This window comes from Notamacropus eugenii, chromosome 2 (genome assembly GCF_028372415.1).
Source record: "Notamacropus eugenii isolate mMacEug1 chromosome 2, mMacEug1.pri_v2, whole genome shotgun sequence".
NCBI classification, from domain to species: Eukaryota; Metazoa; Chordata; class Mammalia; order Diprotodontia; family Macropodidae; genus Notamacropus; species Notamacropus eugenii.
In genome coordinates this window covers 461411707-461432868 of record NC_092873.1, presented here as the reverse complement: position 1 = coordinate 461432868, position 21162 = coordinate 461411707, and the positions used below count along the sequence as shown (strand labels likewise).

The window sequence follows — 21162 nt, the reverse complement described above, 5'->3', positions numbered from 1 at the left end:
GAGTAGAATGACCACAGGATGGCAGCATAACATCAAAGGCAAACATCCCAGGTGATGAAAATCATGCTTGGAAAGGTCTTGGATTTAACTTTAAATAAACTCACAAACTTCTCATTTGTCTGCCTCTTTGAACTCTTACATGCTTAGTTTTGCAGTCATACAGATCAGAAACAATAAATGTTAAGCCCCCAGAGTGAATTTTAAATTCCAAGCTGAGTAAGGTGGGAGCCAAAATACTATGTGACATGCCAGATGCTATGTGGATGCAGGTGGGCACAGGAAAACATGCCATGAAGTCATTCCTGTATCATTGGCCAAGTAGGAGAATGATACCAACAAGAATCTTATTATAGACTCAGTGACTTTGATAAGATCTCAACTCATGCTCACTGAATTTTAGTCAATTTCTGCAACTCCTTATTTTATTATGAGTGTTAAGAGTGCAGAGAAATAATTTATGTAAGAGTACACCCCAAAGCCCCTTTTAGGCCTTTGCTGACTACATATGCATATGAAGTTAAGGCAAATCAACAAACATTTATTAAGCATCTACTATATGTCAGGTACTGTGTTAAGTAAAGGGGAAAAAAGAAATGCCCTCCCCTCCCCCCAGTTCCCACTATGAAGAAGGTCACAGTCTAATGAGGGGAGAAGAGATGACAATATGCAAACAATTTTGTACAAACATGATATATACAGGATAAATTGGAAACAATCTCAGAGGGAAGGCATAAAGATTAAGGAGATCAGGAAATGTCTCCTTGCACAAGGTAGGACTTTAGCTGAGACTTGAAAGGAACAGGGAAGACCAGAGACAGAGAGAAGGGGAGAGAGAGTTTTAGGCATGGGGGAAAGTCAGTGAAAATGCCTGATGTGGGGACAGGAACTATGTCTTGTTTGAGGAACGCCAGTGAAGAGGTCAGTGTCAACATGTGGAGAAAAAGAAGGTGTGAGAAGACTGGAAATGTAGGAAAGTGTCATGTTGTGAAGGGCTTTAAAGTAGAAAAAAAAAATTTATATTGGATCCTGGAGGTAACAGGAAACAACTGGAGTTAATCAAACATGGAAGAGGCAGGAATTCAGCATCTTTATCCTGGACTTGTAAAGATGTGGTCTTTTGGGAATCAAGTTTAAGATTTTACATTTATCCTTTTTATATTTCATCTTATTCAATTTAACCCAATGCACTAGCCTGGTGAGATCTTTTGGACCTTTACTCTTATTCTATGAATTAGTTATTCCTTACAGTTTTGTGTCATCTAAATGCCTTTCATTCATCTAAATGCATCCATGCTTCTATTCAAGTAGGTATTAATAAAAATGTTCAACAAAATAAAGCCAAGTACAGATCTCTTGGGCACTCCACTTGGGATCTCCTGTCATGCTGGCAATGAAGCATTAACAACTCTTCTTTGAGTTTGGCCATTCTCATAGTTCCAAATGCATCTAATTGCAGTATCATCTTGTTTACATTTCCCTATCTTTTTCACAACAATAGTATTACATACTTTATTGTTTATTGCTTTGCTAGAATCTGCATAAACTATGTCTATAATATTTTCTTAATCTACCATTTTAGTAACTCTGCCAAAAACACAGAATTAGGTTACTCTGGCATAACCTGTTCTTCCTGGCTCTCCAGACCTTTTTATTTCCTTCCCAGTCATTTTACCCTAGTGATGCCTCTGCCCCATGACTGCCTCTTCACATTGGTGAATTCCTTTATAGAACTGTTATTTAAGGAAGTACCACAGCCCTTAATGCTTACTTCTCTCCTGCTTCCACTCCTGTCTCTCTGGACTTTTCTACCTTCTCTTCTTCCTACTGTTTTCAACTCTATTTTATGTGTTATCTTCTCCTATTAAAATATAAGCTTCTTAACAGTAGGGATTGTCTGATTGTTTGTATTTCTGGTGCTTTGTATAATACCTCACAGATAGTAAACACTTAATAAATGGTCTTCCTCTCTCCTTGCTCTTTGCATAGCTTTCTTTTCTTTTTTTAATTTTAAGTTGATTATTTCTTTTTAAAATTAAATTCTCTATATTTTTAAATCAGCTAAAATCTGCCCTTTCTCCCTTACTATCCCATCCCATGGTCCTGTCACAATTGAGAATGAAAGAAAAATAAGATACTTGTTGCAAACATGTATAGTCAAAACCAGTTCCCTCATTGTTGTTTATTTGTGTCCAACTTTTTGTGACCCCATTTGGAATTTTCTTGGCAAAGATATTAGAGTGGTTTGCCATTTCCTTTTCCAGTTCATTTTGTAGTTGAGGAAACTAAGCAAACAAGATGAAATGAATTGCCAAGGGTCATACAGCTAGTAAGTGTCAGAGACCAGATGTGAACTCAGGTGTTCCTGACTCTAGGCTTGGTTCTCTATCCACTGTGCCACCTAGCTGCCCAATTCCCTTATTGGCCATGTCTAAAAGAATATATGTATGTGCATGTATACACACATGTACATGTATACACATGTACACTTATCTACATGCACACACATATATACACATAAAATACATACATGCGCATAAGTAAATATGTCTCATTCTATATTCCTAGTATTTCACCTTCCTATCAGGAAGTGAATAGTATGCTTTATTGCAAATTCTTTGGAATCAAGGTTGGTCATTGTATTGATCAGAATCTTTAACTCTTTCAAAGTTGTTTGTCTCTACAATATTGCTGTCAATGTACAAATTGTTCACCTGGTTCACTTCTCTCTGTATCAGTTCAAATAGTCTTACCAAGTTTCTCTGAAATCATCTACTTCATTTCTTATAGCTCAAATGCATTGCATCACATCCGTATTCCACAGCTTGTTCAGCCATTCCCCAATTGATGGGCACCTCCTCAGATTATAATTCTCTGCCACCTTTTGGTCATAGAAGGTAAAGGATCCTACATGTACAAAAATATCTATAGCAGCTCTTTTTGTGGTGGCAAAGAATTAGAAATTGAGGGGATGCCCTTCAACCGGGGAATGGTTGAACAAGTTGTGGTATATGAATGTAATGGAATACCACTGTGCTATAATGATGAACAGGAGGACTTCAGAAAAACCTGGAAAGACTTACGTGAACTGATGCTGAGTGAAGTGAACAGAACTAGGAGAACACTGTACGTAGTAATGGCAGTACTGTGTAATGATCAATATTGATAAACGTAGTTCTCAGCAATACAGTGGTCTAAGACAGTTCCATAAGACTCATTATGGAAAATGATATCCACACCAGAGAAAGAACTATACAGTCTCAGTGCAGAGTGAAGCAGACTCTTTTCTCTCCCTTTTTTTCTTTCTCATGGTTTTTTCCTTTTGTTCTCATTCTTCTTTCACAACGTGACTAATGTGGAGATGTGTCTAATAGGAACGTACATGTACATACAGCCCGTATCAAATTATATGCTGTCTTAGGGAGGGGGACGAGAGGAAGCGAGAAAAAGAATTTGGAACTCAAAATCTTGTAAAAGTGTATATTGAAAACTATAAAATAATAAGAACAAAAAAATACCTGGAAGTTTTTATCTGAGGGTTTCTTTTAGGAGGTGACCAGTGATTCTTTCTATTTCCACTTACCTTCTCATTCTAAGAGATTTGGGGAATTTTCTTTTAAGATTTCTTGAAATATACTACATGGGCTCTTTCTTTTTGATCATGGTATTCAGATAGGCCAATAATTCTTCATTTTTTTCTCTTCCCTGATTTGTTTTGCAGTATAATAAACATTTTAAGTGCCTACTATGTGTCAGGCATGTTAAGCATTTTCCAGGTCAGTTGTTTTTGCTATGAGATAATCATATTTTTCTTCTATTTTTTCCATCTTGTGACTTTGTTTTCAATATTTCTTATTATATCATGGAGTTGGTTTCTATTTAGTCTGTTCTAATCTTCAAAGAGTTTGTAGCCTGGGCAAGGTTTTGTACCTCTTGTGCCAAGTTGTTAATTCCCTTTCCAATTCTTTCTTTCATATTTCTCATTTTTCCCATTTTTTTCCCTCTAAAATTCCATTTATAAAACATTTTAACTCTTAAAAAACCCCTTGTTTCACCAAGAATTCTAGTTGAATTTGTGCTGAAGCTGTGTTTTTCTTTGAAGGTTTGATTATAGACCTCTTGGATTTTATTGAGTGTTCTAGCCAACCAAAATAACTTTTTATTGTGAGATTCTTTGTTGTTTTCTTATTCTTTCAATCTACTTTTTGATCTCAGATTTATTCTAGGGCCAGGCTCTATGAACTTCTGGAGGAAAGGAGTGGGCTAGTCTTGTTCCTGCTTTCTTCAGGTACTGAGTTTTATCATATACCGTGATCTCAGGGACAGCTTAGTCTGGGGACCTGCAAGCTTTTGGTGTTCCTGAAGTGGTCTGACCCAGGGCAAAGTCTGACTCCTGCCCCCTGGTGTGAGTTTTGACCTGGATTTGGATCAGAGCAAATAGTAGATTCAACCCCTTTCAGCCATCTCTAAAGCTCTGTTGGTTCAGATGGACAAGTCTGGTCTGGGACTCCTGCCTAGTTATTCCTCAGGGGGCTTCAGCCTGGCTTGGCAGCTGAAACGGAGACCCAAGTCATAACCACTGTTTCTTGCCTTGGAGCTTCTTTCTCATTGCCCCTGCGTGTCACCACTGGGCACAGTCAGTGGGTGATAAAGCTTCCAGTTGGCAGATGTTCATGTACCCTGCATTAGGTGCCCTGGGGTAGATCTAGGACCTCCTCCTCCCCTGGTACACAGCCTTTCCCTGTACTAGAGAGCTTGGTACTGCCCTTCCTGACCTGACCCCCATTCCAGTGTCCACAGACCTTTCTGTCTTCTTATGCTGTCCTAGACTGGAAAAGTGACTCACTCAGACTTTTTGTTGTATTTCCCCATCAAGATTTAGTGAAGGTCACTGTACTTCTTGCTATGCCACCATTTTGACACTAACTCTCTACTTTTTTTTCCTAAATGTTTTCTAGAAACGTGTAACATTCTAGAATATTCCTGGGAATTGCATCCAATCTCCATACTGGCCTATAATCTATAGACTGTATTCACTCTGCCCTTTTTTGAAAATTAGGACAATATTTACCCTTCTCTCTCCTGTTTTGCATAATCTTTCAGAGCTCACTGATGACTCAGCAATCACATTTGTTGGTTGTTTAGCACCTGAGGAATTAGTTCATTTTAGCTGTGACAGAAAAAGATTTAAGTGGTCCTGACTTCTTCTGTCTGTTATCCTTGTTCTGTCCCACCCCATCTATCTCATCCCTTTGTTAAGTCTCCTTTTTCTCCTGACATAGCTAAAAAATAAAAACCAAAAAACCACCCCAAACTTTTTACTATCCATAGCTTTCCTTGCTAGCCTCTTCTTATCCTGATTCTTTTTAGCACGTATAACACTATTTTTTTTTACAAGATTATTCCATAGTCTTACCTTCCTTTGTTTCCATTTTCTATTCATTTCTTTTAAAAATCTAAGTTGGTTATTGAGTTCACTGTGCATCCACTTTAGTCTTTAGAAATTTGCCTGTGAATCCATCTGGTCCTGGATTTTTTTCCTTAGGAATTTATGACTTGTTCAAATTCTTTTTCTAATATGAGGTTATTTAAGTATTATATTTCTTGTTCTCTTGATCTGGACAATTCATATTTTTGTATATTTCATTAAGATTGAGTTTTACTGGCATGCGGGTGGGCAAAATAGTTCATAATAATTGCTCGTATTTCTTCTTCAATGGTTGTGAATTCATTTACCCTTTTCATTTTTGATACTTTATAATTTAGTTTTCTTCCTTTTGAAAAAGCAAATTAGCCAATATCTTGTCAATTTTATTGTTTTTTAAGCAGCTTCTAATTTATTAGTTCCATGATTTTTTTTAACATTCAATTTTGTCAATGTCTCTTTGAATTTCAAGATTTCTATTTTGTTGTTTAATTGGGGATTTTTAACTTGTTGATTTTCTGATTTTTTTTTTTTGTTACCTACCCATATTGTGAATCTGTTCTTTTCTTTCTTTTTGGATGTACATATTTTCAGCCAACTCAGTTTTCCTCCTCACTGGAATTGTTTCCCATTGTGTCTTCAGAATTTAATTTTTCAGAACTTCCAAACTTTTGTCTCTTGGATTGACTTCCTCTGAAAAATTTTAGTACATGGAGGCCTACCTATCCCTCCTCTGAACCCTTTGAAATCTGCTTTGCCAGAATCTGTAGTGCATGTCAGACTAGTTGTGGTATTCCTTTCCTTCTCTATTATGAACCCTAGGAAGGAATGGTCACATTCCCCCAGGGTTGCCATCATTCCCACACAAGCAAGTAACTCATCCTTGTTAGTGAGAACCAAATCTAGCACACAATTCTCCATTATTGGAGGTCCCACTATAAAATGCTGCTATAACTATACATTATAAGATGTGTTAGGCTTCTGATGTTTCCTGAGTTCATCTATTTCCTTTTTCTCTTTAGGTGTTTTGCAGGATATTCTGTTGACAAAAATCAGATGTTCTCTCTTTATTGATCTTCACCCAAATAAATGATCTCCATCATACTTTCCCCTTCTGTTTCCTGGACTTCCTTACCTGAATACACTTCCATGATACATAATACGGTCCCACTCCTCCTTTTTTCTATATGGCTTCTTTTAAATAAGGCATACCTATCTAGAGCCATGATCCAGCCATGGATTACAACCCATTATGTCTGAACAAGATTCCCAGCTATGGGGTTAAATTTGCCTCCTTGTGTTAGGACTTTTAGTTCTTCTTGTAATGTCACTTAAACTTTTGCATTTATATATAAACCTCTGAGGTCAGTGTTTTACTAGAAATTCTTTCCTTGGATTTTGCCTCCTGTCCACTTACAGGTTTCTTAACTTTTATCCTTCTGTCATTGTAACTTTCCTCATGATATCTAACTTACAGGATTTATAGAGACAGTTACTTTCTCCCATCTTTTTAGCTTAAACCATTTTTTATTATATTTGCAAGACAGGCTGCAAATACATTGTTTGTTAAGCATACTTGATCTTTATCCAGGGATCTGTCATCCCTATATTTTAAGTCATGGTACAGAAGTCCAAATCCCATTCTTAGATACCATCTTTATAGCCAGTTGTTCATGCTTCCCCCTCTCCCACCCCATTTTTTTTCTTTTGTATCCTTTGTCTTCAGTGGATAACAGGGAAAAAGAACCAACCTGTTTTCTTGAAGTTTTCGGTTTCTTGCACAAGACTGTAATTCTTGGCAATACTTTTTAGGTTCCTTCTGGCAGTGTCATTTATGCCCACATGAGTCACCAGATAGTAGTCATCCATTTTAGTACATCTTACTGGGGGTTTTTGTTATGTCTTGAATATGTGCCACAGGAAAACAATAGATTTCATTATTATTATCTGGGTGATGGATACCTACCTTGATACCTTGGATTCAGGGTGTCACCAACCTTTACTACTGTTTGCTTTTTCCTCTAACCCTTTCTGAATGGTCCCTAACCTAATTGCTTCCGTGACTCTTCTGTATCATTCTTTGGAAGACAAGCAAGCAGACTGACTAAACCCTTTGGAAAGCTTATGACCAATCCCTCCTCTTTAGGAAAAACCTTCTCATTTATTTTTGACCTGTGATTACAGATATACTTTTCTTTTCTATCTTTCTTGGAAAGGCCTTATATTTTATAACCTCTTGACAAAGGTCAGGTTTCCTCTCCTCTACCTCAGATCACTTTCTCCCCCTTATTGAAGCCTTGATTTTATTTCCTTTAGGAGTATTTCGTTACAACATGAGGTTTGGAGAGACATTCCTGAAGTCTCTTCCCCTTCTCTCCTAGGAGGGAAATCAGCCTATATTTGTAATTTAGTCTCTTGGCTTTAGCAGAAACACAAACATTGCACACTCATTGTAAGTTACTACAAAATTTTCCTTCTCCATACTGGCAGAGGTTCTCAGCATTGTTTTTCAAACTACTTACATGTATTTATCCCTCACTTCCTCCTTTGAAATACTTATAACTAATTAGTACCTCTCAATAAATTCACATTCCCTCTTATTATCTACTGTATTCCCACCCATCAGCTTCCTGTCTGATTCACCAACTTGCCTCACCTACTAATCCACTCTCAATTTTTTTTGCCTTCCAGTTTTTTTATACTTGCCTTTTCTTCTCTTTCAAACTGCTTTCAAGGTTTCCTTTCTTTTTGAGTATTCTTGAGATCCTTACTCCTTAATCTTCCTTGATTCTCTTTGGTCCTCCATGAATCACCATGATCTTGCCCCTTCTTTTTCAGCTTTTTCTTACAGAAACCAAAAGTATAATCTAGACTTAGAGATTATTTTCTTCAAAATTTCACCATTTTCTCTCAAAGTTATCCTCCTCAAATTCAGCCTTTGCCTTTCTTTACTAATCAAACCTTTCCAAAAAACCCATACAATTTCTTTCTCCTTATTATTCAGCTCAAGGCCTTCCCTGTTCTCCCATTCTTCTCACAGTTTTCTCCCATAGAAGGAAGAAATCGTGTGTCCTCTGGCTTCCTATTAAAAGCATCGGTGAAGGGTCATGTTTTATAGTTATAAGGGATGTGGGCTCACAGAATACCTTGAACCTGAGATAGATAGCAATTCCCTTAAGTGGTCTGCCCTGTGGGTTGAGGGGACAGTGCCCTCCCCGTGCTACATTTAATAGACATAAATAGCATAGAGGGTCCAAATAAGATCTTATTTAGTCTTATGCTGAAGTCAGTGAGGGGGACATTGAAAGAGATAGGCAGAAAGAGAGAGAGAGAGAGACAGACAGACAGACAGAAAGACAGAGAGACAGAGACAGAGACAGAGAGAGAGGTAGGGAAAAATAACATGGAAAAATTGAAAAAATTATATTGAAACAGGTGGGTATCTATTTTGGGAAAAAGGCAAGAAAACTGTTCAGCATGTCCACATAGGCAAACCAGTTATTTTAAGTTTTCAAGGTTGTAACAGTGAGATAAATAGTGGGTTGTTTTAAAGTTCTCCTGCATTGAGTTATGCAGCTAGTCACAGTCTCAAGAAACTTGATATAGCTAATCACTACTATTCTACCTGTTTTCAAGTCCAAGTCTTCATTTTTTGCCAACCACAAGTTTAGTTCTGTCATACTTTACTGTACTTTTCTTTACATATCAGAACATTTCATTCTTGAGAACACATTCTTTGGGTCTTTCATAGTAATACTGGAATATGTCTAATTCAGAATTCAAATTTCTGGGCTTTCCAGATAATTTCTAGTAGTTTTTATTTTTTTAAGAATTTTATCTCCTTGAAAATGCCCCCCAAAGCAGGAAACCATTAATTTTTTTCCTGCTGTATAATATTTGTAAATATTAATTGATGATGAATATTGTACCAGTAAGGGAGCTGCATAGAAGAGTTTGCTCTTTTGATACTGGTTTTTTTTCTTTTTCCATAAATATTCATTTCCTTGTCTATAAAATAATAGCAGCTGTGACTTTTCTATTCATTGCCACTCTGTCATTGTAAGATCATCTAAGGAAGGTAGGAGTTTTTGTTCAAGCCAGAGGTATCCTGTCTGGTTCCTATTACTTGTATGCCTTAAACTTGATCTTTCAGTGTCTTTCTTTTAGGAATACTGTTGACAACTTCATTTGATCTGTCTATCCCTGTCAGTCAACTCCTGGCTCTCTCTATATGTTCCATAAACTCTTGGTTAAAAAGAGATATATCTGAGGACTATACAAATCTGTCAAATAGGTGCTATTTTCTGTGTACCCATAGTGAGTGAGAAATATTGGTTTGACAAAGTGTAATGCCTGGTGGTCAGTGCCCTCATATACTTAACTCTCTTTAGCTTTCTCTTTTCCCCAAATTGGTCTTGTTTTAATTTTATTCTACCTCCTTATCTTTCCTTCTTTATTTCTTTGTTTGTTTTTCTTTCTTTCATTCTGTTTTTTTTTTTTTTTTAGCAAAAGGGAGCAGTCAAGCTAGAAGGCTATATATAAATATAGCTACCTTTGAAGGCTTGTAATGTATGTGCCTCTCATAACAAATTGACTGAATCCTGTGAATAACTAGTTCAAAATCCATTTATAAGCTGGTCTCAGCTAATGTGTTCAGATCATCCAGAATGATCTAAAAACGAAATCGCCAAAGTTAATTATAGATCAGGAAACATTTGGCAAGTGTGTTTTTTTTCCCCTCATGCATTTTAGTCAGCAATCTTTCATTGTGGAAGAACTCAATTTACATTTTGGTTAAGATAGAAACAGAATAGAATTCCAGTCTTTATTCTGAGGACAGAACCCTTCAATTTATTCTTCTTGCCTTTGTAGCATTTGAGCTGTACTTATTTTTACTAGGAGTTTTGAATATACCTAATTCCTTTTGGAAGAACAGTGCTAAAGAGAAAGGATTTTTACATTAGAAATCTGTAGTAATAAATATATAAATATTGAAGGAGGGGCAAAAAAATAGCAACAATAACAAAAAACATCCAGCAACCCAATGATGCCTTCTTGTAAGAAAAATATCACTAAACTCAAAATAATACCACTTTTATCAGTTATCAGAAATGGCCAAGAAATGGGGTGTTCTAGATCCCATATGTGGCTGTGACTCAGAAGTGCTGAAGGGGTTGCAAGTGGAAAAAGTTTAAGAAGCCCTTCTCTAGATAATGGAGTGACTCTAGTCTAGACTGAATCTGAAAGACAATTAAACTAGAGGTGAATCCCCTTGTTTTATGGATGATAAAGTGGAGACCCAGATAAGTAACTAGCCCAAGGTCATAAAGGCAGTCTGTGCCAGAGCTGATATATGATATATAGATGTGCCAGAGCTGGCACTTGAACCCAGTTTTTCTGATTCCCTTGTTCAGTGTTCTTTCTTCTACAGTAATATGTTTTGCATGGAAAACAACTGTTTGATGGAAGCTTTCTAAAATGGATTATTCTATCTTATGACATATCAGTCCTGTAACTGCACATATTTGCCAGGGGAGAAATATCTGTTTATCCCAAACATCCCAGGGGAAAACAGAAAGAAATATATATACACCAAAACATTCTTAGCAGCGCTTCTTGTGGCAACAAAAAATGAAAAACAAAACCTATGCCCATTGGAGTATGACTAAACAAATAGTGGTATATGAAAGTAAAAGAATATTATTAGGCTATAAGAGATGATGAAGTTGAGGAATTCAGAAAACATGGGAAGATATGTGAATGGATATGAAGTGAAAAATTAAAAAAAAAGGTAGAACTCTTTTCACAAATCCAACTACGACAATGTAATGAAAACAACTCTACATGGCAGCTGAATTCAGATAAAATGCAACGATCAATCTTTGTCCTAGAGGAAACATTCTACTCCAGGGCTTCTTAAACTTTTTCCACTTGTGATCCTTTTTTGCCTGAGAAATTTTTATGTGATCCCAGGTGTCTAGGTATATAAAATACATATACAAATCAAACATTTATTGATAATAACTGATAAAGAAATTGATTTAAAAACAGTTCTCTGGTATACACATAATTCTACCATTTACTAATGAGGAAAACAAATTTGCATACTAATGAGATAGATATGCTTGTTTATTTATTTATTTTTTTCCTGAGGGAGGAATGCTTTATTTGTATCTTCCATTTTCAGAGGGTTCACAGGAGATTTAAGCAGTCGGGCTGTGAAAACAGCCAAAGAGGCAAGCTTCCCTATCCCAACACCAACTGCAGGGTGAGGCAAAATCTAGCATTATGTACTTTGAAATGGACACCATGGGGACATCAGGGTCCAGTTAAGGCTCTGGATGGGCAGCAGGTCTTGTCCTGTAGGACCTCATGCTTACCAACAGCCAGACTGGGGACAGCAGGCATCTGAAAATGGTTGAACAGAGAAGGGGGCCCTGGTCAAAGTCAGTTCCAGTTTATGTAGGACCGGCCCACAGATGTGAGCACAGATTGGGCTTAGGACTTCTGCCCTAGATTGGAAGAGTCAATTTAGGTTCCCGATGTTACAGTGGACTTGGAACAATCCAGGGTTCAGCTGCTTTGAAACAGGCATCATAGGGTCTTCAGGGGATGGCTCAGAGCCAGACTGGGCAGAGGCCATTGTCCTGTAGCACCACATGCTTACCCTCAGTCATCCTGGGGACAGTAGGCATCTGTAAAGGGCTAACCAGGGAAGAAGGCACTGGTCAAAGTCTGTTCCAGGTTATGTGGGACTGGTCCACAGATGCCAGCCCAGATTGGGGTCAGGATTTCTGCCCTAGATTAGAAGAGTCAATTTAGACTCAGGATGTTAGAGGGGGTTTGGAATAGTACAGGGTAAGGCTGCTTTGAAACAGGCATCATGGGGACTTAAGGGGACGGCTCAGAGCCAGGCTGGGCAGAGGCTATTGTCCTACAGGGCCCCATGCTAACGTCATGCTTGCCCTCAGCCATCTGGGGGACAGTAGGCATCTACAATGGGCAACCCAGGGAGGAGGGCCCTGGTCAAAGTCTGTTCTAAGTTATGTAGGACTGTCCCACAGATGCCAGCATAGACTGGGGTCCGGACTTCTGCCCCCGTTTGGAAGAGTCAATTTAGGTTCCCCATGTTAGAGGGGACTTGGAAGAATCTATGGTTCAGCTGTTTTGAAACAGGCATCATGGAGACTTCAGGGGATGGCTCAGAGGCAGGCTGAGCAGAGGCCATTGTTCTCTAGGACTTCGTGCTTACCCTCAGCCATCCCGGGGACAGCAGGCATCTGGATAGGGCTATCCAGGGAAGGATGCCCTGGTCAAAGTCTTTTCAGGGTTATGTGGGACTGGCCCACAGATGCCAGCAGAGATTGCCATCAGCACTTCTTGCCTAGATTGTAAGAGTGGCCTTGGAATAATCCAAGGTTCAGCTGCTCTGAAACAGGCATCATGGGGATGTCAGAGGATGGTTTAGTTTCTACCTGGGCAGCAGCCATGGTCCTCCAGGGTCCAGTGCAAATACCACCAATTTTGAGCTCCAGTTGGAGAAGGTGGTGGGGCTTGCCTCTCTCCCAGGGCTTTGGAGCCTCCTCGGCGGGCCCTCCTCTTCTCACAGGCTGAATACATTCCAGAAATGACTCCTTTTGTCCCAACATCACAGCAAGGAAGAGACATGTCTTCCATGTGTGTGTCCTCTTCACTTCTGTGTATTGATTGTTCATCATGATGTTTTTGGTCTCTGGCAGGTGGATCATCCTTCTGAGCACATCTTGCTAGCTTCCCAGACATTCTGAGGAACACGGCACTGTCATTCTGGGCTGGGGGGGAGGGGCCATTTCCCCTCAGGGGCTGCAAAAGCAGCCTAGAGCAGAAGGTCCAGAGGAATGAGCCTGAGGCCTTATTTATTTTTACATAAAGAATTAAATCTTGGTGGAATATTTGAAAATGTAGGACATAGAGAATCTTCAACATTTTTCAGTTAATTGATATTTTGACTTTATAATCGTCAATTCTGAGAATGCTCCCTAATATGTAAATGGCAGAAGTCTGTTTAGGGCCCTTTCAGAAATTGTTGTAAATTCTGTCCTAGTCCTAAGTCAAAATTCATTTAATGATTTTATATGTATGGTAAAAAGTACTGCAATTCATAACATACAATAGTCTCAAAGTGTTTCTGGTAGTGTTCATTGGCATTGCATGGCGTGACGGTGTGTGCAGTATAAAAGTGCACATGTTGTGTGTTCAGAACCAAGGCTACAGTGAAGTTGTGTGATGCAACACTGGCAAGTGTTGCCAGAAACACCTCGGATTCATTACTTGTTTGATTTTTAATTAAGTTTTGGTCATTGCCTGGTCAGAAACCTTTTATTATTATCAAATTTATTGTCACCCCCACATTCAATTATGTGACCCCAGATGGCGCCATGATGTAGTTCAAGAAATGCTGTTCTCCTCAACTCAATAGAAAGATAGGGGACGATGGGCTCAGAAGATTGCATATGTGGTCAGACACAGTAGCTATATTGCTAATTTGTGTTTATTCATTTATATTTTTGATACATGGGAGGACTTTGGGGGATGACTGTTGCATTAAAATGCATTAATTACATTTTAAAAATAAAATTGCTTCCCATCTTAGCAAAATAAACTAATTAAACACACTGTAACCTTTTTTTTGCTAGAGTAATACACTTGCCATCTTTCCTCCAGATGACCAACTCATTTTCTTTTCCTATCAGTCACTTTCTTATCACATCTTTTGCTCCAAAACTGACTTAATATTTTATAGATGAATTATAGAGTATGGTCAGGTCTCCTCAGACAGTCCTAGCACCCTTTCTAAATAAAGTCACTCCAGGTGATTGAAGACTCTCTTGCCTAAAGCTTGTGCTTCTAATAGAGAAGTTTTCTCACTCAGTTAAGGTATCAGGACTTAGCATCTTAAAATTTACTTAAAACTGGGTGAAGCTAGATGATTAATTTACTCAGTCAGCTCCCACCCTTACGTGTACATGTTGTCTCCCCTCACAACATTGTGAGCTTCTTGAGGGTAAGTGTGGTCAGAACCATATCCTAAACCTCACCTGCACTCTCATGCAATTTAGTCTAATTTTTCCTTAAAAGGTACCTGTAAGTTTAATGAAAGGTTAATGTTGGGTGGGAGGAAGAGTCAAAGATCTTAGTGGGCCTCACACACTTTTTGTTAATTTCTAATAAGGGACAGGGTCATGCCCTCCAGCCCTGAAAAAGAGTATATATACTCTGAGGTGAGATTTTGCTTTGGGGCTTGCTCTTTAGAAGAAGGTTCATGTGCCAGATAAGACTCTGGATAGCTGTTAAGAAGCCCCCCAGGTTTGAAAACCCGATGTTGGTGCTTCTCTCTCTGGTAATGATGTATGTCTGTGGTCAGATAGTTGGAAGCCCCGTCTGTTGGTCTTTCTGTTTGTAATTTATGCTTGTAATTTCTGTTTGTATTTTCTCTGAAGTTTAGGGTGCTGAATTTTCCCCCTGAACTAAATGAATAATATATGAGCTTGATTGAAATAGATTGTTGACCCATCAAAAGTTGCTTTCCTTTTAGAAAAGCAGATCTAAGAACTTGTACAGCAGGCCCTCTGTGTATGCAGGTCCTTGCTGATACAGTATCAAACACATTCTTGACTCATGATTGGCTCAGAGGGCTAAAGGTTAAGGCTGTTGACATCACTTCTTGGTTGCCTGCATACAAGATAGATGTGAGGAGTCAGGTGTGTTATGATGCTTGCCTGGGAGACCATCATAAGCAATTCAGAAGCAGGGGAACTTTGTTCAACTGCACTAACCTAGTGTGTTCTCCTGTATACCTTTTTTGAATACCCTTTCCAGTCTAAGGCTAAGCAAATATCCTTTTGTTAAATGTTGAATGACCAACGGTATGTTAAGTTTATCCCCATCTTATTAGATTCAGCCTCCCTTTCTAAGCCATCACAATTTGTTTTTGGAGCCTGCTTCTGTCATCCAGTACTGTATATTAATCATCTTTTACAAATTTGTATCATCTCTGCATTTTATAAACATGCCATCTAGGCTTTCATCTAAGTAATTGATAAAAATATAAAGCCTTACAAATCAAGCACAGATCTGTAGGGTACTCCATTAGAGGCAGACTCTGTCCAAGTTGATATTTACCCATTAGTGACCACTCTTTGAGTTTATCCTTTTAAGAAGTTCCAAATCCTTCTGACTTATACAGATCATCACATCTCTCTACCTTATCTATAAAAATAACATGAGAGACTATCAAATACTTTGCTGAAATTTAGGTCCATTATGTTTATGAGTCTCCTGATCTAGTAACTGCCAACCCTCTTCATCCAAAAAAGGAAATAAGATAACCTTGGCATGGATTTCCAGTCAAGATAATAGGATAGGAAGTTTGGAAGGAACCAGGCTCCTCATAAGAAAACAAATAGAAGCACAAAGGAAAGCACAATGGCTTAAAAACCCACAAGAGAAAAGCAACCAAAATAGAAAATGAGCAAAATGAAGAAATGTCAGTATGATTTTGTAAATTATACAGAGCAACTAAAAAAGATAAAATACCAGAAAAAGCTCAGCTGGAAGAAGAAAATATGCAAGACCTTCTGAAAGACATTCTTAAATGAATTAAATGCATTTAAAGAAATGAAGCAAGACTGAATAATGGTATGAAAATTACAAGAATAAATAAATGAAAAGCTTGCAGAAAGTAAATAACTACTAGAGGAACAGAAGCTGGAATGACAAGATACTATAACCCCAGTCAGTCATACATATTCTGGAAAGAGTCACACCCATAATGCATACTCACAGTCAAGGCAACTCTCGCTCAGAGGCAACATCCCAAGCAGAGCCACTGTGCTTCTGATTTTGCCACTTGATGCTTCCCTCGGAGAGCTGCTGCTCAAATTGTCTGATAGTTTCAGAAAGCTGTCAAGCTGGCCGTGCCCACTGTTGGGCTGTTTTTTCATCTGCTTCCACTTGTTAATCCAACATTATGCAGTTTTCTTCTCATCTTTCTGCTGGGATGTTCTTGGCAAGGCTTCTCCTGCTCCCTACTGCCACCTGCTGACTTTCCATTGAAATGTGTAACTACTCTGTGGCTTTTTAGCACAATGGTCAACAAATTTTATGGAGCAATAAATGCCTCCTTTATAGTCACAAAATGGTAATGTACTCCTACTTTTCACAAACAATTTATATTGCTTGTGAATAACTTTCCAAACTCATGTTTTATTCCAATAAAATTAAAACTTCATAAGAATTTTATTACAACACAAATTTAAATGTACAGTAAAAATAATGTAACATACATAGATATTATTGGTTAAATCCTTTATGATTTTTATGTTTCTAACAAAATAATACTCATACTATTAGTGATATTATTGTGAATGCTGGACTTGTTTTTTAGTGGAAAATTTCTTAAAAATGATGTCATTGGCAATAGTGCTGCGTGTTATTCATTTTTACCTATAAGTTGATGTCACTATTTTGTCTTTTTACCAACTGTAGCAGAAAACATTGTTTTTACATGTAACATGTTTGCTCTGACCCCATTCTATCAGGGCCATATTTGTTGTCTCCCCTTCCCCTGCCTCAAGAGTTCTCAGGTACCCTGAGGGGTTTGGAGTATCCTTTTCTTTGCTATTTATTTGAACTTTGATTGTCTATATTCCCTCAATTTTAGGGGACCAGTGACCAGTATCCCAGTTTCATTTAACTGTTTAATAGTTCATTAGGCTTAGGAGAAGGGAGTATTTATTGCAAAGGTATAGTAAAGAGAAGTATTCAAACATCCCTGTCCTGCCCCAACACCTTGAGCGCAAAATCTTCCCTGTATTCTCTGAATTCTGTAAGGGGGGATTAGGCTCACAATTTAACTCATTTCTTACAAATCATGGATCCCACAAAATTTATGTTTCAATCTGGCATTATTACCAGCTTCTTCTATACTAAATTCCTGACTCCTTGCTACTTAGAGCTTCAGTGCTGGGCTTGTTGCAGTAGCACACCTTGATTCCTCCCTGTGGTTTGAATCTCTCTCCCTATTCACTTTATGTACACAGAACAGAAAAGAAAAAACAAAAAGGTCAAGGATTCAGTCCTGTGTCTCGGGAACTGTAACAGCAAGGAGCCCGACATACACAGGAGGGTCTGCTGTACGGATCCTTAGATTTGCTTTTCTAAAAGGAAAGCAGCTTTTGAGGCATTAGCAGTCACTTTAATCAAGCATACGTATTATTCAGTTAGTTCAGGGGAAAAAATCAGCACCTTGAACTTCAGAAAAAATGCAAAGAAATAATAATCAACAGACAAGGCTTCTAACTGTCTGATTATGAGCAATACGTACATCACAGATCAACAGACAGACCCAACTCTCTGACCATACATACATAGTTACCAGAGAGAAGCACCAACACCTGGGTTTTCAAAGCCAGGGGTTTCCTTAGCTTTTGCCCAGAATCTCATCTGGCCAAATAGTTCCAATGAGTAAGCCCCGAAGTAAAACCTCACCTCAGAGTATTTATACATTTTTCAGAGCCAGAGAGCATCACAACCCTTGAGAACCAATACATTAGAAATTAACAAAAGGTGTGGGCCTCCCCTAATCAAGCTTTCCTTAATGGGCAGGCCCATTAATGGGTGGGGAGGATCTTTAATTCTCTGATTAACATTACAGGGCCATATTCTCTTGGGGAGGGGAGAAGGAGGTCCTTAGGATCTAAGGCTTAGGCCATCCCCTTTACTCACTGTTGGGGAAGAGGCTCCCAGATCCTTCTAGATAAAACCATGACCAGTGCTGACTTAGGCCATTTTGTGATCTGAAGATAGTGACAGATCTGGCTGTGCAGCCAATGGAGCTCAATCTACCACTAACATGGTAGGCCAAAATGGAATGTTCAATAATGCTCCAGTCTTTATGGTTCTTCTGGGAGCAACTACCCCAGGGTTATCCACATAGATGATGCCATTTGAGCAAACTGATGGTGCCTTTATGTGTTCCAGACCCCCATTACAAAAAAAACTATTAAGTGATGGTAAAATTTGTATTGCATTGTTTGATAAACCAAAGACCTCTTTATTCTCTTGCAGCCAAAATATAACAAGATTTTCAAGTACAAATGCTTATTTCAATATACTATCACAAGGCAAGTCTATTAACCATTGTTGTTCAGATGACTAAATCATATTTGTTCAGGGCAAGTAAGTTCCTTATCCTTTCATATTCAGAAATAACCAGGTCTTTAACATAAAATGAGAATTGCTTCTATAAACTGGTCAAGATTTTATTAAACAGGTATTTAATTTCTACTATTTTATTTCTAGAGTAGATTTTTTTGGGAGGATATTGATAGAGTTAGGGACCGGACCTATGATTTCATTAGTTAAATATAAAGAAATCCTGGGTGAGGAAATTCCCTTTATCTACCTAAGTCAGAGATTTTTCTTCAACTTAGAGTCTTAGAAAGTTTGTAAAATGGATAATTTTGATTACATTTAATTAAAATATTTTTGTACAGATAAAACCAATGTGGCCAAGATTAGGAGGAAAACATAAAACTAGGAAAAAATTTTTTATCTGCTAAAGTCCTTATCTGTTAAATATATAGAGAACTAAGTCAAATTTATAATAATGAGTCATTCTGCAATTGGTAAATGGTCTAAGAGCATGAGTAGGCAGTTTTCAGATGAAGAAATCAAAGTCATCTTTGATGTCACATGAAAAAGTGCTCTAAATCACTATTGATTAGAGAAATTCAAATTAAAACAACTTTGAATTACTACCTCACACCCATCAGCTTGACTATTATGACAAAAAAGGAAAATTAAAAATGTTGAAGGGGGTTTGGGGAAAATTGGAACACTAATGCATTGTTGGTAGAGTTGTGAACTGAACCAATCATTCTGGCGAACAGTTTGGAACTGTGCTATGAAATAATGCATACCCTTTGATGCAGCATTACCACTCTGTATGTATCCCAAAGAAATTTTTTAAAAAAGGACCTATTTGTACAAAAATATTTATAGCAGCTCTTTTTATGGTAGCAAAGAATTGAAAATTGAGGGGATATCCATCAATTAAGCAATGTCTGAACAAGTTGTTGTGTATGATTGTGATGAAATATGAATGTGCTTTCAGAAATGATGAACAGGATGCTTTCAGGAAAACCCTGACAGACTTAACATGAACTGAAGCAAAGTGAAGTGAGCAGAACCAGAAGAACATTGTAGACAGTAACAGTAACATTGTATGATGATCAACCATGATTGACTGAGCTATTTTCGGCAATACAAATTCTGAAGAACCTATGATGGAAAAATGCCTTCCACCTCCAGGGAAAGAATTGATGGAACCTGAATGCAGATCAAAGCATATTTTTAAAATTTATTTTCCTTGTTTTTTTCTGTTTTCTTTTATATCATGACTAATATGGAAATAATGTTTTGCATGACTACATATGTATAACCTTTATTAAATTGCTTGCCTTCTTAAAGAGGGGGAGAGAAGTTAGAGTACAAGAGAATTTGGAACTCAAAATTGTAAAAAAGAAAGGTTAAATTTGTCTTTACATACAATTGGGAAAAATAAAATATTAAAAATTTTTTAAAAGTTGTTTTTATGACTTGCCCAGGGTTATATAACTAGTATGTGTCCCAGTCGGGGCTTGGACCTAGGATTTCATTGCTTGAAGTTGTACTCTCTGTTCATGATGCCACATTGGAAATATATAAAAAATGTTATTTTGTCAGTTTATTATTCATAGTCTTTAACTTTTTCATAAATGTTGTCACTTTATCTTTATGAATCAGAAAGAGAAACTGTGCTGATTTAGTGTACTGTAGTCAGTTTGAAAAAATATCCACCAAGTATATGAAGTTCAGGAGAAAATTTTTATTATAAAATTAATCTGCTTAATCTTTATTATTATCACTAAGTAAGAAAAATGGCAGTGTCTTCTTTTAGTTCAGACTTCCTTTGAAGTTTCTTGGTATAGGAAAGCTGTAGTGTTTCAATATAGTATCATTAAATGCAATATGATGTAATGTAATATAATAAAATATAACATAAATAAAGCCTTATGCTGTACTCCTCCCCCCACATCACCATGTAATTTTGTTAAAAAGCCTTCCTTTTAATAGACTATTTTTCAAATCAGTTTGACTATTCTTGCAACAATTTGAAAAACCATGTGTACCCTTTCACTCATATTTCTTGATATAAATGATTATAAGGAATATAATGGAATATAATACATGAAGGACCATATTTCAACTAGTACTTATAATCTGTGTTTTATTCTAAAAATTAAGATTCATCAGCAAAGAATCCAATATAATTCATGTAATATAATTTTCAATAAAAAATTGTCAGTTATACTGACAACTCAGTGTGGCATTGCCATGAATACCTTTAAAAAATAACAAATCTTTCTTAGCATCATTTTAAACAACAAAGCATACAGATGAAATCAAAGGAACCTCTTTAACTCCTTCATTACCCATGTGCAATATAAAATATAAAGATTTTAGTTCCTCATTTAATTCAAATTATTCAAGTTATCAAATCATATGACCAATTCTCCCCATCACCTTATTTGCAAGTGGAAACATTCAAAGCATCTTTGGATGTGATTTACCCAGAATTGTTTCAACAGTATCAGTAGTGGGAAGTAACACCATTTTTTTCCCCTTTTGAGGCTTTTTACATTATTAATAATACAAGC

General features: G+C 37.3%; 1 long non-coding RNA gene across 1 annotated transcript in view; it reads left to right on the top strand.

The window, feature by feature from the left end:
• The window catches only part of LOC140529632 (uncharacterized), a 33869-nt gene extending 13829 nt beyond the window's left edge, over window positions 1–20040 (top strand). Inside the window, exon 3 of the long non-coding RNA XR_011975623.1 lies at window positions 18530–20040. This is a non-coding gene — a long non-coding RNA (uncharacterized lncRNA). The remainder of the gene's footprint in view (window positions 1–18529) is intronic.
• The last annotated feature ends 1122 nt before the right edge of the window (window positions 20041–21162 follow it).